Here is a 19960-nt window from a genome sequence, read left to right on the forward strand (position 1 = left end):
TCTTCTCCCTACTCCTCAGAGATAACCACTATTCTGCTTTTGGTGCAACCTTCCTTGAGGACAATTTGGCCCCACATGTCAACTTGTATTTAAAAATCCTTGTGTTTGGATTCAGCAACCCTGCAATACAGTAATAAAAAAAAGCAGGTTACAAAGTAGCACATAGAGGATGCCCTAGCTATGTTGCACAGACACATGCATATAATCCTAGAAAAAGAAAAAAAAATGCAGAATGGGAAGGACACAGTAAGAAAAATTACCTGTGTTAACAGTGATTATTTTAGGTGCTTGCGGATTAGGGATTAGTTCGTCCTGCAAGCCTTTTCAGATTTTCCAAGTGTTCTCTGATAACTATGTGTTACTACTCTAATGGGGGGGGGGGGAGAGTAATTCCCCCAGGTTACACAGGGAGTTGAGGTTCAGACTGGGATTCAGGAGAGCTGATTCCTATTCCACTATTTAAGTCTTCATGTCAATATGTCATTCTGCCTGCTGTAATCTTGTTTATTTGTTTCTTTTTGCCTGCTGTAATTTTAAAACACTTCAGGAGTTACTAATGACTAAAAGCAATTAAGAGATGTGACAAGGCAAAATGCAATTATTTGCTATGAGTGATAGAGATACTAAGTATTATGACTTCAGAGGAGGAAGAGACCATCCTAACACAGAATGATTTCACAGGCTTTCTAAGCCAGAGATCTGGACAGGTAAAGAGAAGGGAGCTCCATTCAAGGTGAAGATAAAAGTGTGATCACAGGCAGCAGGCAGAATATCAGCAGGCCTGCTTTGGGGACAGGCAGCAGGAGACTTGCACATATTCATGCAGAGAGGCAGGAGACAAGACGGTGGAGGTAGGCGGGGTTTAGACCGAGATGGATGGGACAACAGTGTGGTGTACAGAGGACACTGGGAGTCACAGACGGCTCACATGTCCAACTGGTAAGCCCCAATCACTGTAACTGCTTTGCCTTCCTCCACTTCTCCCCATCATTCTGATTTCTTTCTCAAATTAGGGCAACAGTCTCCTGAAAAGTTCTCATCTTCCTTCTCATTTCCTCTATTCCTGTCTCCACAATGCAGCCAGTCAGATTTCTAAACTACAAATCTAAAAATCTTATGCTTTCTTCTTTCTACTCTCTTAGGAAAGATGGACTTCAAGGCTACTTGTGATCTAACCTTTCGTGGCTTAACACCATTTGTACCTGGACTCCAAATGTGCTGAGTTATGCAGGCAGCTTCCCTGACATGACCCATCTGCCAAGTTTGGGCATCACAGCATCCTGTGCTTACTTTTACAGCAGGCTTTATGATCCTGCTTTGAAATTATCTACAGAACTGTGTCTTCTCCACTGTCCTTGAGCTCCCTGAGAGCAAGGACTGTAGCTGCTATCAAGCTATATGTAGCACCAAACAACAATGCTTAGGGTACAGCAGTCAATAATTGCTTGTGGAAGGAATGCTTAAACACTTCCTTTTTCAGGATGCCTTCCCTGACCATCCCCACTTCCCTCCAGAAGTACTCACCCAGTCTATGTGAACACAGTATACCAGTTTGCATTTAAACTTTGTTTTATTTATTTAAGTAACCTTTACACCCAACATGATGCTCGAAACCCATGACCCCAAGATCAAGAGTCACAGGCTATTCCAACTAAGCCAGCTAGCCATCCCTACCACTTTGCATTTAAAAAATTTTTATAAAATAAATAAAATAAAATAAAATAAAACAAAACAAAATAAAATAAAATAAAGTAAAAAATGTTTATAATATTAAATGTGCAGTTATATGCCTAACTGAATTGTGAAAGACAATTACGCTTTGTATTCTTATATCTTCCCCCCACCACGGTACCCATGAAGGAGCCCACAGCTAATTCTTCTTTCTCATAAGGAAAAACATACTCTGAGATTTCTCAGTGTGCTGGAAGTTGCTTAAGATGGAAATAATATAATCAAATGTAGTATATCAAATCAATTCAATTAGGCCAGCAAGTGAAAAAACACAAGTTCATAGTAGGTATGAACCAAATGTTGATTTGTTATAGAAGAATTAGTGATAAACTGTGAAACAAAACTACAAAGTTTTAAAATATTCTCTTATATTGCCCTGTGAAAGCATTTAAATATTTTTATTTATTGTTTTAGAGTGTACAATTCAAAGGTTTTAGTATATTCATGAAGTTTTACAACCATCCCTAATACCTAATTCTAGAACATTTTCATCACCCCCAAAAACAACCCCATTCCCATCAGTGGCTACTCTCCACTCTCCCTATCACATCCTCTGGCGATCATTAATCTGTCTATTCTGAACATTTCATATAAATGAAATCACACAATACGTGATTCAATACTGTCTTACTTCACCTAACATATTTTCTTTTCTTTTTTTAATTTTTAATATTTATTTGAGAGAGAGAGAGAGAGAGAGAGAGAGAGAGCGCGCGCGCACAAGTAGGGGAGAGGGAGGAGCAGAGAGAAAAGGAGACAGAATCAGAAGTAGGCTCCAGGCTCCGAGCTGTCAGCACAGAGCCCAACACAGGGCTCAAACCCACGAGCTGCGAGATCATGACCTGAGCCGAAGTCGGGCGCTTAACCGACTGAGCCACCCAGGTGCCCCACACCTAACATGTTTTCAAGGTTCATCCATGTTGTATCATGTACTAATACTTCACTCGTTTTTATGGCTGAATAATATTCCACTATGTGAAGGCATTTAAAAATTACAAATCACTCTAGAGAAATAAAAAAAAAAAAAGAAGTAAAGATGTTCCTTGATCTTAAAAATCAACACAGAAAGTGAAAATAGTATTAAGATACATTCTCTACCGCAGTTTTCTCATTTAATCATAGCAACAACCTTGTGAGGGAGGTCAGGGAGCCTTCATTTCTTCAGGTGAGTGAGGAAACTGAGGCTCATAGAGACTACATGATTTGCCAAATGTCAGTGTAGCCAGTAAATGGCAAAATTAGAATAGCCAATATGTTTTACCGTCTTAGCACTTTCATCGGTAAAATCAGTCCTACTATTTTTGCCACAGAAAAACTGACCAGCATTTCCCTGTTCACTGGCTGATAAAAGCTAAGAACAAAGTTTCAGCTCCTCACTCATTCATTTAGTTTCTCAACTATTGGAAAAACTCCTATGCACTATGCCCTGTACGAGGATCTAGAGATAAAACATCAACACTGGGGGTGGGGGACAAAGTGCCTTTATTCACAGACTGGTTGCTGTTTTGTGTCATATCGTGTTGAGAGACTTCAGAACATTGAAATGGTAATGAGGAGAAAAGGATTAAAAGGATGAAGGTTAAGGTGTGAGAGGGGAAAAGGATGATCTACTGACCAACGGTCAAAGATAGGAGGAGATGGGCAACAGATCCCCCAGTGAAGAGGGGGTGGCAGAAACAGCTACTTGTATGCCCCTATCCTTTCTCCTTTTCTTCAATAATTCTCAGCTGTGCACATGGGTACTCACAACGAAGACTAAACCTGATGACCTCTCTTTACCGCAGGATGAAACCGTGTAAGTTCTGGCCAACGGGGTATGAACAAAGTGCTGTGTAGAAGCTTCTTCCCAAAAGGTGAGCATATGAATTTTGCACCTGTTTCTTAACCCTTTCTGGAAACGTGCACATCTTCTGAACCTAAATAAGGTTCAGAGCTTCTAATATGAATGGGATAATGAAAGAGACCAAGACTGAATGGGAAGATAGGAAGTGGTTAAGTATACAAAATTTAAAATCACACACCTGGTCCTAATTCTGGCTCTTCACTCAGGATATATGTCAATTTAGACATGTTCCTAAATCTCTGAGCCCCAATTCCTTTATTTATAAAATAGACCCAATAAATGGTGCTGGGAAAACCAGACAGCCACATGTAAAAAGAATGAAACTGGACCACACTTACACCACACACAAAAAACAACTCAAAGTGGATTAAAGACTTGAACAGAAGACCTGAAACCATAAAACTCCTAGAAAGAAACAAAGGCAGTAAGCTCTGTGACATCAGTCTTGGAGATGATTTTTTTAAATCTGACACCAAAAGCAAAGGCAACAAAAGCAAAAATAAACAAGTGGGACTACATCAAACTAAATGGCTTGGACAGCAATGGAAACCAACAAAATGAAAAGGCAATTTACTGAATAGAAGAAAATATTTGCAAATTGTGTATCTAATAAGAGATTAATATCCAAAATATACAAAGAACTCATACAACTCAATAGCGAAAAGCAAAACAAAACAAAACAAAACAAAACAAAACAAAACAACAAAAAACCCAAAACCCAAACAATCCAATTACAAAGTGGGCGGAGGATCTGAATAGACATTTTCCCAAACAAGACATACAGATGGTCAAATGGTATGAAAAGGTACTAAATATCACTAATCAGAGAAATGCAAATCAAAACCACAATGGGATATCACTTCACACCTGTTAGGATGGCAATTATCAAAGAGATGAGAAATCTGTGTTGATGAGGATGTGGAGAAAAAGGAATCCTTGTACACTGTTGATGGGAATGTAAAGTGGTGCAGCCACTATGGAAGACAGTATGAAGGTTCCTTGAAAAATTAAAAATAAAACTACCATACAATCCAGCAATTCTGCTTCTGGGTTCTTTCATTAAAAATTTTTAAATGTTTATTTATTTATTTTGAGACAGAGAGAGCAAGTGGGAGAGGCATAGAGACAAAGGCGGGGAGAGAGAGAATCCCAAGCAGACTCCACATCGTCAGCACAGAGCCCAACACAGGGCTCAATCTCACAGACTGTGAGATCATGACCTGAGCCTAAATCAAGAGTCAGCCACTTAACCAGCTGAGCCACCCAGGTGCCCTGTCCACTCCTGGATTCTTATCAGACAGAAACAAAAACACTAAGTCAAAAAGATACATGAACCCCACATGTTCACTGCAGCATTATTTACCACAGCCAAGATATGGAAACCACCTAAGTGTCCATCAATTAATGGATAAAAAAATGTGATATATACATATTTATACACATACATACAGTAAGACATTATTCAGTCATACGAAAGAAGGAAATTCTGTCACTTGTGACAACGTGAATGTTCCCTGAGCAAATCATGTTAAGTGAAATATGTCAGAGAAAGACAAATACTATGTGATCTCACATGTATGTGGAATCTAAAAACAATAACGAAAACAAAAACTGAACTCATAGACTCAGAGAACAACAGATTGATGCTTTTGGTGGCTGTCAGAAGCAGGAGGGGTAGGCAAAAGGACTGAAGGTGGCCAAAAGGTACAAACTTCCAGGTATAAGGTAAGTAACTCCTGGGGATGTAATATACAGTGTTGTGACTATAGTTAACAATACTGTATAATATATTTAAAAGTTAAGAAAATAAATCTTAAAAGTTCTCATTTTAAGAAAAAAGTTTATAACTATGTGTGGTGATGGATATTAAAACTAAACTTAGTGTGGGTGATCACTTCACTATCTACCTATCTATCTCAAATCATTATGCTGTACACCTAAAATGAATGCAATGTTATTTGCCAATTATACCTAAATAAAGGAACAGATAAAGAAATAAATAGATGAATGAATAATGTCTGTTGACCTGATTGAGACTAGAAGTATAAGCACGATATTAGAAATACATTAAAAGAAAAAAAATGTGAAAAAGAGAATACAAATTTGCAAGAATTCAAAAATAAAATGGGAATAATACTAGCTCTTATCTCCTAGTGCTGGTAGTATCATGAAATCCCTGTCAGGGGTAAAAGAACTCTGTGGTTGCTACCATGACCACAACTCTAAATGACACTTTTTCTCATGAAAGTTATGATAACACACCCACTTATGTTCTAGTCCACACATCTGACTCAGGTTCAGAAATCGTGTCCAATATATCCACAACCTACAGATGATCACAATCAAAATCTAACTTGGGTTCTCTCTTTGGCAGATCCCACACTCTTAGAAAAGTCATCAACTTGACTACAAGTTCCTTGAGGGCAAAAACAAGATCTTCTCTTCTCTAAGCCTCAAGGCATAGCTGACACAGTGCTCTGAAACTGAAAGATATATGTCTGTTCAATAATACTTACTGAGATGCTATGTATCAGGCACTGTAGTAGATACCAACGCTATAGTGAAGAACAAGGAAGACACCTTTTTTTAAACTGTTTATTTATTTTAAGAAAGAGAGAAAGTGGAGAGGGGCAGAGGGAGAGGGAGAGAGAGAATCTCAAGCAGTCTCCACTGTCAGCACAGAGCGTGACTCAGGGCTCAATCTCACAAACCGTGAGATCATAACCTAAGCGGAAATCAAGAGCTGGACGCTTAACCAACTGAGCCACTCAACTCAGGTGCCCCGACAACCTTCTTAATACAGAAGCAGATATAATTTTTTAAATGTTGATTTTGTTAATGAATCTACCTGAACCAGGAAGTGTCACAGCCAGGAATAGCATCACATCACTGACTAATTCATTCAACCTACTCTTACTTGTATTATACACGTGGGCAAAGACCAGAGAAGTGGCAAGCTCAAAATAAATGTAAGGATTAGACTAAATCAGCATTCCCAAACTGTTTTCTGAAACCTTGTATTTCTGTCAATGATAATAACTGTTCTATATACATATTGCTCATAAAGTGGGAAGAAGAAAAGTGGAGGCCCATAGTGAAATAAATTGGGGAAATACTACTTAAGCAAAGTTAAACAGGATCTTTAATAATAAGAATACTTGGCCTTCAATGTGTTAATAAGTCTCCAACTTCTGCAAAATTATTCCATCTAGGGGCTTTTATATATATATGGAAAAGTCTAAATCAGATGATCTCCATGTTCTTTCACTTATCAAATTCTATAAATATATCTAAGAGTATCCATCTCAGAAAGCCTTCTTTCCTGGGCAAATAATTTAATACACCAAATTCTTCAGAAAGGCATTCATTCATCCATCCATCCATCCACCCATCCATCATTCAATCACTTACATTCTCTACCCCTGTCTCTCACATATGTCCTCTCTCACATCCTAAAATCAGATAGACACAAGTATAGGAATAAAATCCAAGATTACAGTTTAATCACATCAGATGAAAGAGGTACTCATAAAAATGGGGAAGAATGTGGCATTTTTAAAAATTATTTTAAGTTTATTTATTTATTTAGAAAGACAGAGAGCACAAATGGGGAAAGGGCAGAGAGACAGAGAGGGAGAGAGAATCCCAAGTAGACTCCCCACCACCAGCACAGAGCCTGATGCGGGGCTTGAACTCATGAACTGCAAGATCATGACCTGAGCCAAAGCTGGATACTGAGCCAGGGGCATTTTTGCAATGTCATCTCAAGCAGGCATTCTGGAAGGTAACGCCTGGGAAAAATTACACTTCTCTATTACTCAATAACCCAAACACCTGGGGAAAGCCCTTGCAATTCTGATAACAGCAGGTGGGCACAAAGAAAATAACCCAAGGAGAGAGGAGAAAAACGGTCACTGAGTGAACAGTGAAGGTGCCTATCCCCAACTCCATTCCAAATGAACCTCTGCCTGTATTTGCTTCGGTCTTGCTTCTTTCTCCTCTGACCCACTTGGTTTTTCCTGTTTTTATCCCCCATCTTTTTGCAAGTCTTCTCTTTCACCATGTGACTGGATAAGTTCTATGACACACTGGCAAATGGCCACAGAGCCTTCCCAGAAGAGAGCCCACTTTTCAGGAAACTCTGCCTCATTCCCACTGAAGGGAAGATGAAGAGACGGGAGGGGCAGAGAGTGAGATGATGCCAAGTTCAAACAGCCTACTAAGACCGGAACTCAAGCAGAATCGGTTCACAAAATAGACAACTCCAACTGTATCCAATTCATATTGAGCGCACATGCATTGTTTGTATGCATGTATCTCTACATATGTCAATATCAGCATTAATTTTTTTACTATTAGAACCCCGTTAACAGTAAATAGTTCATGATCCTTTGGCTGTGTATTTTTTTTTTTTGAACTGACAAAAAACAGAAATAACTATATTCCAAGTATGCATCTTGTGGTAAGCCTCTTGTAAACTTTCCCAAACAGCCTCCACACCCCCATCCCCATTCCCTCAGTTACATAACCTACACACTGCAATCCTCTGCTGTATACAGATTCACACACACCTCACCCAATCCCATAAAAACAGATTTTCAGAAGAAAAGTCAAGTGGGAAAATGATTTTCCTACCTAACTCCCCCAACTCCTATACTTATTTATGTGGTTAAGGAGCAAATAATTTTCAGTGTGTGTTCATTCGTATTATCTTACACAATTTCTGTAACAATTTTGAGAGACAGAGAGAGAGAGAGGTCAGGTTCTAGCATCCTCATTTTCAGACGTTGGAGCCGCCTCCATTTCCCTATCTCCAAATTGTTGGTGGGCCCCAGGTCTCAGATCTTGACCTTTTCTCTTTCCACACTCACAGCCAAAGCAATCACAACCAGCTGTGTGGTTTACATGCTGACAATTTCCAAACTTCTCTCTTTGACTCCCATCTTAATTACTTCTTCAACATCTCTGTTTAGTCTAATAAGCATTTAAAGCTCATAGAAAGAGCAACACTTGATTCCTGTGACACCACACACCATCACCCTCCTCCCCAGTGTTCAACATCTCAGTAAATGCCACCACTATTCAACACGTCGTCTGAGTAGAAACCCCAGAGGTTGGCCTTGACATATCTCTCACACCCCGCATCCGAACCATCACCAATTCTATCAGCTTTAGCTTCAAAGTATGTCACACATCCAACCATTTCTCACCATCTCTGCTGCTCAGTCAGCACCTTCTTCTTAACATAAACAACCAAGAAGGCAGAGGCTGTGTTAGTTTTCTCTATACAATCTGCATTGTATCTGCAATGTTTCAACACGCAAAAAATGCTCAATAGTTAATGAGTAAATGAATACTGGCTCCGAGAAGTGACAGGACTCACAGAGTAACGACAAAACCCAGGCTCCACATCTGCAGGATGTCTCTCATCCTTGTGCTTGTTTTTCTTTTTCCTTTCACTCTCCTTTCTCAAATGCACATACTCAAAACTTCTTTTCCAACAAACCTCTAGTCTAAGCAGTGAGGAAATGCACACAAAGGAGAGAAATGTTCGAGGATCCAAAGTACAGTAAACTTTTCAGTAACATCTTTAAAATGGAGTCCGGAGGCACGCTCACTCCCTTTCTCTCTCAAAAAATTAGTAAAATAAAATGAAGTCTGTTTGGTAAAACAATGTAACCAGTTTTAAAGAGTAATAATGACGATGGAGGATGGAACCAGTTCAGGTGCCACTGTAGCCTAACCCCAGTTCTGAACTGAAAATACCAGGACATAGGTTGGGCGTGGGGGTACTTCTATGATGTAAACTGATATAATGCATACATGTTATCTAAATACACTTACATATTCTGACTGGTGCCCTTAAAGAACAGCTATTAGAAAACGAAACGGTTGGGCTCTGAAAGGAAAAATAACACTTTTCTAGCATAACAAACCTCTCTGGGCCACTGTCAGACCTGCAGCAGAGTGGAATTTATAAAGAGCGCCAGACCCACACAGGTTCTGCTATAATGTACCTCTTTGCCTCTAGGAGACTCAGGTTCTTCAGGTACAAGGACATACAAATAAGATACGTTAGGAATGTGCTCGCAGAATTCCCCTAATCTTATGAAACTGGGCCCCTGAGAAAACACAGGAGCTACCGCCATGTGCAATACAACATACTAGTGAAACGCACACGCTCCTTTATTACCAGACCGTAAAGACTACAAAAAAGTTAGGGAGACTCAGCTCACACCAAAATTCTATCTGCTGACTGAAATATAATTATGATCCTTACTCTGCTATTCCCATTAGCCTACATCGTTCTAAATCAGATTTTCCCAGTTTGGGTCTTGAGACATTTTCAAAAGTATTTAGCACTGGGGCACCTGGTTGGCTCAGTCCGACTCTAGATTTTGGCTCAGGTCATGATCTCATGGTTGTGAGGGTTGTGAGACCAAGCCCCCACGTCGGGCTCCGTGTTGGACATGGAGCCTGCCTGAGCTTCTCTCCTGCTCCCTCTGCCCCTCCCCTGCATGCCTATGCGTGTACACTCTCTCTTAAAAAATAAATAAAAATAAAAGCATTTAGCACCATACTAGCTGTCCAAAATGAAACTAAAGAAAAAGAAAACTGATAAAGGAGACCACTGACCTCTTTATCAGAACATTTCAGCTACTCTAAAAAGGTCCATTCATCTCCAAAAAGTATTGCTAATGTAAATTAAGTCAAGTCAGCACTGCTCAGGTTAAAACATTATACACTGTGATCACAAATAGTTTTTATCAAATCCTTAAACATAAAGTCACATAGAAGGCTAGTTTTTCGGTCCTTACTCTTATGGTGGTGATCCTCTCAAAATGACATGCATATTGAGCTATATCTTATTAATTTTTAAAAAACTTTAAAAACTGTTTTTAATGTTTTTACTTATTTTTGAGAGACAGAAGAGACAGAGCATGAGTGGGGGAGGGGCAGAGAGAGAGGAAGACACAGAACCTGAAGCAGGCTCCAGGCTCTGAGCTGTCAGCACAGAGCCAGACACGGGGCTCAAACCCACAAACTGTGAGATCATGACCTGAGCTGAAGTCGGACGCTCAACCGACTGAGCCACCCAGGCACCCCAAAAAACGTTTTAATGTTTATTTCTGAGAGACAGAGAGACAGAGAGAGAGTGCGAGCACCAGTGGGGGAGGGGCAGAGAGGGAGACACAGAATCCGAAGCAGGCTCCAGGCTCTGAGCTGTCAGCACAGAGCCCGACGCGGGGCTCGAACCCACAGACCGCAAGATCATGGCCTGAGCTGAAGTCGGCCGCATAACCAACTGAGCCACCCAGGCGCCCCATATCCTTATTAATTTTTAACACGATCAGGGTCTTTCTCCTCAGCTACCATTTGCAGGTACTCTATATTCCCCTATTCAAGCTTTCAACATATTCAAGCAAGTATTCTTCCCACTTGTTCCAATTAGTAAAAGTTTTACTATGCAGATTAAAAATTAAAATATTAATTATGTTTTGCTTAAATTAGTGCATTAAGGAGAAGGTCCCAAAGACCTCATCGTAAAAGCAGGTAGTTAAGACTCCTATCTTTCCCAGTATTAATGTTTTCACTATTTTTAGTAGCAAAACCCCATTTAAATAATCTTTGGGTTTAATGATGCTTTTTGAACTCGCTTAACGACTCATGGATTTTTTTGTTTTTGTTTTTTTAGAAAGAGCGTGTGAGCAGGGAAGAGGGGCAGAGGGAGAGAAGAGAGAGAATCTTAAGTTGGCTCCACGCTCAGTGTGGAGCCAGATATGGGGCTCAATCCTACCCTGGGATCATGACCTGAGCTGAAGTGAAGAGTCAGCCAACCAACGGAGCCACCCAGGCACCCCACATTTAAACAATCTTCATCAGACATTCAAATTGCTACACTTCATTCCAAGCTTGCTAAAATGGAAGCATATGCCAACAGTCTTCAGAATATAATATATGGCATACATACACACACACCTTGTTTAAATAAAGCAAGCATTCAGTGTACATAACTTTGTCAGGTCTGAATGTTTGTGTCCCCCACCAAAACTCATGTTGGAATGCTGACACCCAAGGTGATGTGTCAGGAGGTGGAGCTTCTGGGAGGGGATTAGGCCATGAGGGTGGAGCCCTTATGAACAGTATTACTGCTCTCATAAAAGAGATACCTCAAAGCTCTCTAGCCCTTTCTGCAACATGAGGACACAATGAGAAATCTGCGGCCCTGAAGAGGGCCCTCACATGACCGTGCTGGCACTCTGATCTTGGACATCCAGTCTGTAGAACTATGAGAAATAAATCTCCATTGTTTATAAGCCCCTTAAGTCTCTGGTATTTTGTTACAGCAGTCCAACAGACTAAAGCAAACCTCTATGTTTAGGTGAAGTTGTGTAAGTAGAGGTGGCCTTTCTCCAGAACGAAAATCCATCAAGTACTAAACTCCCTGATGAGGTTAACAGGCTTCACCAAGCTCCAGTCATCAAAAGCTCAGACCACTGAAACATAACGGCAATGCAACAGACACAGAACAAGTGGCTGCTCAGTGAACCAGTGAATGAATGTACCAGTGAATAAATGAACAAAAGACACAAGAACTGCTTCATTGCTGTCTAGCATTATGCCACGTTTTTAGTTCTCCTTCCTATTACTAACCTATTGAAGTGTAGTGTAAGTATTCCCATCAAATTAAATGTTTTCTTTTATTTTTCCTGAATCACATCTTGCTGTATTTCTCTTCCTAGTTTGAGGGTAGCTGGTTAGTAGGGGGTTGATTCACAGAGGAGCTGCCTGACAGGCAAGCTGGCACATGCATACCACTTGGTCTGAGGTGACATGAGGAAGAAAGGGTCCTGGAGGCAGAAGGGTTGAAAGCAGGTGGGGGGTACAGTGTGCTTCACAGAGCAGAACAGATGAAGTGGAAGAGAAACTGGCTAATGATCAAAAACAAAACACCTCAAGGTTTTAGAACTGGAAGGCAGGGAGCAGACAGACCAGGAAGGAACAGTGGATAGGGAAGAGTGAGGCTGAGAAAACTAAAAGAGAAACCAAAAGAGACGGAGGGGGAGATGAGGAGAGACACTATCATGAGAAGCACTGAGACAAAAGAAAATGCATATTCTAATCCAGACTGAATTGCTGAAAATTCAGTCCTTATCCTCAGTTAATGCTGTGCTACACTAGTTTTACTGATTCTTTGTCCAAGAGCTAACATATGGAAGGTGACTTACTTTACTCAGCCCTTATTCTTGTGGGAGGGAGGTGACTTCTTCGGCAGGATGGCACATCAATCATACTCGTTATTATTCTGAGGTAATACAGGTCTCAAAAGCTCTGGCCTTCTAAACTCCAAAGAGTTCCATGAAAAGAATGTTGAAACTATATGCTGTCTTCACATTGGTTATTTATTTAACCTCTGACTTAACCCACAAGATTCCAAAGGAGTTTATAAGAATATATTTAATAGAACAGAAATAAATCAAAAATAAAAAACCCAGATCCAGGGAAATTATAACAAAGGGCCAACAATTCAAGATTAAGGGAAAGTTATCTGTAAGCCACAGCCTTCCAAACAGATGAGCCATGGATTTGGCTCCTAGTTTCCTAGAGGTCAAAAAGAAAAGGGAAACAACCAAATACATTTATATTCATTGTCAAAAGGGGCAAAGAAAATGCACCCGTTATTTGAGAAATGAAAAATTTTTTTTCTAGTCTTAGTTCTAAAACCAAATTCTCCTGAGGGGGTAGGGAGCATTTGAAATTTGATCTAACGAAGCTTCTGTTGTTCTTCCAATTACTTAGAGATTTATGCTGCACTTGGAAATATCAACACAGGGCATCTATATTTCAAAAAAATCAAGTCAGGACACCAACCTAAAAACTGTATTTCTCTTTGTTTTTCAGTTATTTTTCCACAAAGCCATTTCATGCTCTGTGTATGATTCCTCTGTCTTCTCCTCACACTTAGATATTACTTCCTTAGGACACATCAATCAAAGTAGGCAATTAGAGTGTCTAAAATGCTAAATCTATGATAAATCTAGAAAATTATTCAGGAGTAGAAAAACAAACCATGTTTATCCACTGATCAATCTAGCCAGAGAGATGAGACTGACCTAAAAGTGAAGAAAATTACCAGTAAGCATCAAAGAAATGCTAGATTATCTGGTGAGGGATTTTTAGGGCTATAGGAATAGGGTCAGAAAACCCTCCTACTGTGCAGAGTAGGAGTCAACAATGGATGGGTGTTAGAACAGGGTGACCAAATAATTTATCATCCAGACTGGAACACTTGAGAGTTAAAAAGGGTGCTATTAATAATCACACCCAAGAATAGTCATAAACCAGGGCCATCCCAGCTAAACAGGACCATATATATGGTCACACTGTGAGCTCATCACAGCCTTACATTCCTACTGAATGTATTTCCTCATGATACCCCCAACGACATCATACAGGACAGAGAAGGCCAATAATATTACCTTCATTTTACAGATAAAGAAAGCACATGCCCAAGAGATTAGACAAGTAACTAATTCAAGTTTACAGAGAGGAATGTCAGAGCAGAGACTCAACCAGGTCTACTGACTCCTACCCCAATACCCTTCCACTACATAATGACCCAAAACAGCTGGATATCAAGGACGTGGACCCATTCAAGTTCTCTTTTCCAGTATCAGTAATAAAAGTTGAAGACACTTCCAAATACAGGGAGAAATATTTTCCTTTTTGCTTGAAATGCACACCTACCTGGATTTTGAGTATTTTATATTGCTAATAGAATTTTTTTTATGGTTCCTGATATCACAATTTCCTTGTTACTTCATTTCAAATAATCTAAATACAGGCAAATATCCTGGATAAATACAACACAGCTGCATGACAAGCTTAAATTCAAAACTGTTATAAAATTTAATTCAGTTGAACTCAATTAAGTCGGGCTCTCCATTTTACTACATTAACAATAATCTCTGGGGTGCCTGGGTGGCTCAGTCGGTTGAGCTTCCGACTTCGGCTCAGGTCATGATCTCACGGTCTGTGAGTTCGAGCCCCACGTTGGGCTCTGTGCTGACAGCTCGGAGCCTGGAGCCTCCTTCAGATTCTGTGTCTCCTTCTCTCTCTGACCCTCCCCCATTCATGCTCTGTCTCTCTCTGTCTCAAAAATAAACATTAAAAAAAACCCACAATAATCTCTGTTCTCTGACCCCAAAAATGAGTATTACTGTGCCATCACCTGACCTACATTATAAGTAACAAATGGTTAGAAAATGTTTTATGGTATTATTGGGCAAGAAATAGTCACCTAATCTAGTTATTCTCAAACCCGGCTGTACATCAGAATCACCCGACAGCTTTTGTTTTGTTTTTGTTTTTTTCAACGTTTATTTATTTTTGGGACAGAGAGAGACAGAGCATGAACGGGGGAGGGGCAGAGAGAGAGGGAGACACAGAATCGGAAACAGGCTCCAGGCTCTGAGCCATCAGCCCAGAGCCTGATGCGGGGCTCGAACTCACGGACCGCGAGATCGTGACCTGGCTGAAGTCGGACGCTTAACCGACTGCGCCACCCAGGCGCCCCAACCGACAGCTTTTTAAAAATATACTGCACCATACTATTCAAGGTATAGTATGAAATAGTATATTCCCGAACTTCTCTAGATCAGGAATCCAGAGAAGAAAAAATTTTAAACTGTTCAGGTGATTCTGAGATCCAGCCCTTCTAATCCCAATCCAACACAAGACTTCGAAGGTAGACACAAGTAATACTCCACCTGCCCACAACCACAGATATGTCATTCGACTCTCTTCTCCACAATCCACATGATTTCTTTCTATTGATTTTCTTTCTTCCACTCTGCAATGCAGCACTGATGAGCCGGAGAGGACGAGCACAGTGCAGGCATAAAGCTGTGGGGTAGATCCTATTCATTCTTCTCCCAACATCATCGTGAACATCTTCAAATGTTTTAGCCTATGCAAAAGATAACTGTCCTACTCGTAACAATAAAAAAAATTATATTTGCTAAGCACCTGCTATGCCACTAGCTGTGCTAATTGCTCTGCATGCATGATCTTAATCTCCACATTAACCCTGCAAAGTGGGATTATTCCCATCCCCACTTCACAATACTAAAGAGGTTAAAATAGCTTTCCCAAAGTGATACTGCTAGGAAGTGGCAGAGCAAGGACTCAAACCTAAATCCCAAGCTCTTCTCAACATACCCACCAATTAACCTAAAGCTATTCTGAGTCTCCCTTGCCTTCAGGACAGCTAGCTTCCACGCAGGCTGTGCATCACAACCCAGGACCCCCCGGGGTCTCAATGGAAAAAGAATCCAAAAAGCTCTTGGATTTTCTAGTAGACAAACTGAAATCTAAATATTAGTATCAGGAAAGGGAGACAAAGGTGTATTTCTGAAATATAAACTGCTCTTTATAAAAGTACTTCTGGAAGGAATCAGCAGTCCTTCTGGAAAATGAAATGTTTAGACTTTGAAAGGTACCTCAAAGGTGACGCTTCCATTGTGTAATTTGAGGCTTTCCTTTCTGGCTGCTTGGAGAGATATAGAATTCAATATTCCAAATGCAATCTCATACCCCAAGTATTTCTTTCTCTTTAGTTGCTCCACTAAAGAAAAATAAATAAAAAATGGGTTTCAACCTGGATGTGTTTGACTGGCAGGTGGACATACAGTTTACTGTCCAAACTGGAAGATTTTAAGAGTCAAAGTGGGGTGCTATTCATAATTATCCTGGGAAAATAGATATAAGTGTAATTTATGATCACACTGATGGCAGAATTCAAAGACAACAAAGGAGAAATCACTTGCCATAAACTCATTGAACACTAGGTCTCAGTTTGGCTCAATACAAAATAATCTGTATGCCTACTATATGCCAGCCTCCATACTAGAAACTGGCATATGAAAATAAAATTGCAACCAGAGGGAGAACTCACTAGTCATGTGACAGTTACAACATGAAAAAGCCAGCTGCAGAATAGTGTGTATGACAGGATTCCATCTGGATGGATGGACAGATGAAGTATACTGAAATGTGGTGCTGTGGGAGCAAAAAGCAGAATCCTCTAAGTCTATGTAAGGGTGGTTCATTCAGGCATGGTTTCACAGGGAGAGTATCCTGGAGCTGAGATTTGCAGAAAAACAGTAGATATTAAAAAGGAGAAGAAACAGATGGGAACAGAGCACATCTCAGAGATAAATGCACGTATAAAGGGCACAGATTCAAGACCATACAGAGACCTTTCCTTGAAAGGCAGGGTGGGGACAGTACATGTTACAGTGGGTGCCCAAAAGTGGGGCTAAAGTGGTAGGAAAGGCAGACCGTGGTCGACCCTCAATGCAATGCTGAGGAGCCAGGAATTTATAGTGAAGGTTAGAGGAGGTCAATGCATGTTGCATTTGAGAAGGACCAATCGGTATAGGTCATTTTGGGCAACCATGAAGACAGAAGGCAGAGACACCTGCAGTTAGGAGGCAATGCAATGGCCCAAATAAGAAATGATGTCGAGGAGCACCTGGCTGGCTCAGTTGGAACAACATGTGACTCTTGATCTCAGGGTTGCAAGTTCAAGTCCCACACCGGGTATAGAGGTTACTTAAAATAAATAAATAAAATCTAAAAAAAAAGGAAAAGAAAAGAAAAGAAAAGAAATGTCGAGCCAAAGAGTGATAAACATTCATGAATCCTGTACCTCAGACAAGGGATTCGAAGACAAATAGAATTACTGTCTTATGGAAAGTGGGGTCCAACTGAAGACAGATACAGGGACAATTTTATATGAGAATGATATATAGATAGTTTGAATACAATGTTTAAATTAAACAACAGAATGTTTTTCTAAATACTTTTTTCTAAACTCTTCAAGAATTGCTGAAGAGAATGCTAACACAAAGTTTAGAAGTCATGAAGTCCTCAAAAAAAGTAGAAAAGAAGAGCAGGGGGAGAAAACATTTCTGAGACAGAAGTACTCAAAGTTGACCTCTTTTCTTAAATAGGTTTAAGGATAACTGAGAAATATCTGGAATAATAGATTTAAAACACAACTATAAAATATTAAAACTTGGGGTATGTGTGAGGAGAGAATCCCTCCTGAGCACAACAAGATGAGGCATAATACTGTTCAATGAGAAAGATACCAGATTTCTAAATCTGACCCAAGTTTAAAACCCACTAAGTGGCTATATGACCTTCAGAACAATTATTTTACCTGCCTCTCTTCACTGTAAAATAAGAATGAATTAGGATTCCTGGTCAAAACGGCTGAGTGAACACAATTGTCCAACTTCATGCCCTCCTGAAACCCAACTAAAATGTGTGTGTGTGTGTATAACACAGATACAGTAAGGCCTTTTTGTTTTAAGACCACAATCACAACTATGGCAGGGGAATAGGAGAGGAGAAAACTGCAAATAATTTTGGAAGCTGGTAATTAGACAGATGTATAGCAAAATGACAGATGATCCATGAAAACTGAATCCCACATGGACAGTGGCAAAAGGTGAGAACCAAATAAATGTATACCACAGAAGCCTCAAAAAGTCACAGGAATTGGAAGCACCAGCACCTGGGGTAAACAAGGAAGGCTGGGGAGAGACATCTGAGAAATCGAATTCCCTTGCCCACTCCTCCACCTAGCCAAAGTCTAGACTAGCACTGTCCACCGGAATTCTCTGCAACAATGGAAATGTTCTCTATCTGCTCTACCAGTATGGCAGCCACTAGTCACATGAGGCTATGGAGAGCTTAAAATGTGATTAGGGCAAGTTTTAAGTTTTTATTTAATGTTTGAATTTTTATTTAATGTTTATTAATTTAAATTTAAATGGCTCAACGTGGCTAGTGGCTATTGCATTTTAGGGTAGCATGGGTCTAGAGGTTTATTTTCTGGAGAGGATAAGCCGGAGGATCCTAGGACTGGAGATGCCAGGCAAAGCACAGGGTGCTTACAGCACACAGGGGGGCTGTGTCTGCACGTACACTGAATGCTGAGGCCTGGGATGCTGCAACTTCCACCCTCTTCCCCACATGGCTCCAGAAATGCTGGCAGACACTCCTTGACCCTCCCGGCAAGAAAGTGAAATAATCTTTTCTGAGGAATGTTACCATCCCACGAGAACACACCTAAAGATACTAATACTGGGGGTTCCCTAATTGATGGCCCATTCAAGTCACTCTTTAGTGAAGTTCAAAGGCCATAAGTCCCATGCTCATGCTCCTTCTCATTTTTAATAATGAACAGACATCCAAGATAAACCAATGTCTGAGGAAAGCCCTTAATGCAGACAGGAAAAAAAGCAACTCAGAATAAACAAAGATTATTTATAGAGATGAAAAAACCTTAAAAAGTAAATAATGTCTTCAGGTTGATAAACAAATATATTTTATCTACAAAGCAAGAATAAGATTTTTTTTAAGTAACATTTCAAAGAAAAAAGGGGCGCCTGAGTGGCTCAGTCGGTTAAGCGTCCGACTTCGGCTCAGGTCATGATCTTGCGGTTCGTGGGCTCTAGCCCTGCTTCGGTCTCTGTGCTGACAGCTCAGAGCCCGGAGCCTGCTTCAGATTCTGTGTCTCCCTCTCTCTCTGCCCTTCCCCTACTCATACTCTGTCTCTTTCAAAAATAAATAAATGTTAAAAAAAAAAATAGGGCTCTTGATTATTAAAAAGACGGCCACAGAAATGAAAAAAACATGACTGGAAAAGGGCCCTCCAAAAATTTCTAGGTTGACGGACATGTTCTATATACTCTGTTTTGGGTAGTGGTTGCATATGTGGATACGACTGTCAAAACTAAGTGAAATAAACACTTAGAATGGTGCGCTTTACTGTATGTAAACTTACATACAATATGTGTTTATTTTTTAAAGCTCAATAGCAAGGTTTGAGGATAAAGTTGGGGAAATTGCTCAGCAAATAATAGTTTGAAAATAAGAGAGAAAACATGAGAACATTAAGAGGACCAATGCAGAAAATCACACATCTGAGTAAAAGGAATTTCTAAGGGAAAGAGAGAAAAATGGAAGAAGAAAACCATCATCAGCAAGATCATTGAAGAAAGATTTTGCAGAAGTGAAGGTCACCAGTTGCCAAATTGAAAAGGCCTAAAAATACAATGGATGAAAAGACTCACTGTAAGTATTACTGGGAACACTAGAAACAACAGCAGAAGAATCCATACATGCCCAAAAGAGAATATAACTAACCACATCCAAAAGATCAAAAAACAGGCTTTTTTTTTTTTTTTCCATAATTGGGTAGCTTTTGGGGCTCCTGGGTGGCTTAGTTAAGTGTCCGACTTGGGCTCGGGTCATCATCTCGCTGTTCATGAGTTCAAGTCCTGCATCCAGCTCTGTGCTGACAGCTCA

The 19960-nt window shown here is 40.1% G+C and overlaps 1 protein-coding gene across 9 annotated transcripts in view; it reads right to left on the reverse strand.

Moving 5' to 3' along the window:
* The window catches only part of JAK1 (Janus kinase 1), a 246903-nt gene that overhangs the window by 70179 nt on the left and 156764 nt on the right, over positions 1–19960 (reverse strand). Inside the window, exon 1 of one of the 9 annotated variants that reach the window (XM_045477689.1) lies at positions 16078–16197. The exons of the other annotated variants lie outside the window; for them this stretch is intronic. The gene's annotated coding sequence lies outside the window, so the exon portion shown is untranslated. Of the gene's footprint in view, positions 1–16077; positions 16198–19960 lie in introns of those variants that run through there. 9 annotated transcript variants of the gene reach the window in all.

This window comes from Leopardus geoffroyi, chromosome C1 (assembly GCF_018350155.1).
Source record: "Leopardus geoffroyi isolate Oge1 chromosome C1, O.geoffroyi_Oge1_pat1.0, whole genome shotgun sequence".
In the NCBI taxonomy this organism is placed as follows: domain Eukaryota; kingdom Metazoa; phylum Chordata; class Mammalia; order Carnivora; family Felidae; genus Leopardus; species Leopardus geoffroyi.